We start from the raw sequence: 2052 nt of genomic DNA, 5'->3' as shown, positions 1-2052 counted from the left end.
CCACAAAATATTTTGTGGTAGAAAGAGATTTCTAAATATCATAAAATTTGTTTTAATTTTTTAAGAAAGCAGAATTCAACATACACCTTTGAAAGGGGAGACAAATGCCATACGGTAAGTTAATTTAACTTATATTTGCAAGTTATGTTTGAACTTAATGGTATGTTAACCAACCATATTTGTATCAAATGTCAGAGACATGGCTCATGACTGTGATGGAATCTTTAGTACAGATGATCACTTCACTAAGGACGAAATAATCTCTGATGAAAGAACTTTACAAATAGCTTTGTAAAAATGGTAAATACCTGGGGAAATGGTAATTTAGGACGAGAGACTATTATCGTTTACAGAGGAATGTTTCTATTATCAAATAACCAGCTACACTCAATCCAAACTTAAAAAGTAATATTTACTAAGGAATAGTTACTCGCCTTTCACAAATGTCTAGGCTGTACAAAATGATTTGCTTCAATGTTCTTTTTAAACGGTGAGCAGCCCAGTGCATTTAAAAAGTGATCGAGTTGACAAAATATCATTTACTTTTTTTTTTTCAGGAACATATTCCCTTTTAAGTGAGATTCTCTAGAAGGTGCATAAACAAATTTGTTCCAGGAAAGTCAGCTGAGGAGTGTTCTGAGTGGCAGTTTCACTTCTGAACAAAGCATTGTTCATAACCTTGTTGATATAAAACCCTGAGGAGGGAAATGTATTCCGGAACAAAGGCTAACGCCGTAAGGAGTTTAGGGCAGTCTGGTTTGTCATGTGGCTGAGATTTTTAAAAGGAAGAGGAAGTTACATAATTCAGTAGATCAAGTGGTCTGCAAGGGTTTGACTGTTTTTGGTCTTGATGGTGAAGTTAAATCTTCAGAAATAACACTACTAATTAAGATAGTGTTCATATTTCAGGAACCTTAAAAAGACAAAATTCTCAGTTCTGAAAACTGAATGCAAATGCATTCGCCTCTTTACTCCTTCCCCTAAGCAACGTTATCAACCAGAAAGATATCTAAGAGGCATCCTTTTAAGTAAGAGCACTGTACTTTAGGTTTCCACTGTACATGGAATATTAAAGAGATTTTAATGTGCAGTAATATCTTTGGGTAGTCATACCCTACCATGGTAATTGTTAGCATATATTCATGTTTGTGGGTCTATTTTTGTATCAGACCACTGAAAGTCCTAAAGAAAGTAACATGTTCTGGAAAATAACTACATTTGAGCTGTAGCTAATATATTTATGATCACGGTTTGACTCTAAACCAATAATATTTTGATCTTACTATGTCTACATAAATATTATTCAAAGATGAGTCATGTAGAGTGATACGATTACATTTCTTGGTCAATTTTCCTCACTTTTTTTCACTGCTTTGTACTCTAATTTCTTACTAATTCACCTCCCCACTCCCAGAAGCAAGACTCTCTCCCAATGTTCAAATTATTACTCTTTGGGGAATTCCCTGGTGGTTCAGTGGTTAAGACTCCGCGCTTTCACTGCTGAGGGCGTGGGTTCCATCCCTGGTCAGGGAACTAAAATCCTGCAAGCTGTGTGGCATGGCCCAAAAAAACAAAACAAAAACAAGTTATTACTTTTTCTGGAGACATTCCTCCTAGAGCCTTCTATCACCCAGTTTCATGTGGGACTGCATAGCCATCATCCTAGAATCTCCCTTCAACATCGTCCTTTAACTCTTTAGGCCCCTCTCCAGTGCTCTGGGAACCTTCTCATCCCATTTTCCCTTTCTTGTAGTGTTCTTACTAAGTGCAGGTAAGTGTACATTTCCTTTGTCATTTACTTCCTGACAGAGGAAACATGAGAGAGAAGCTTGTTGATTCCTTCTTGATATCGAAGTGTCTTCATTCTATCAAACTGGAATGACATAGTTTAGCCTAGTATAGACTTCCAGGTTAGACATCACTTTCCCTCATAATTTTGAAGGCATTGCTCCATTGTTTTCTAACTTCAGGCATTTCTGTTGAGAAGTTCGATCTATTCCGATTCTCAGTCATGGGTATATGGCCTGTTTCTTCTACCTGGGAACTTTTAGG

Source organism: Physeter macrocephalus, chromosome 15 (genome assembly GCF_002837175.3).
Source record: "Physeter macrocephalus isolate SW-GA chromosome 15, ASM283717v5, whole genome shotgun sequence".
NCBI classification, from domain to species: Eukaryota; Metazoa; Chordata; class Mammalia; order Artiodactyla; family Physeteridae; genus Physeter; species Physeter macrocephalus.
The sequence above is the reverse complement of the archived record's forward strand: the minus strand, read 5'-3'. Positions refer to the sequence as shown.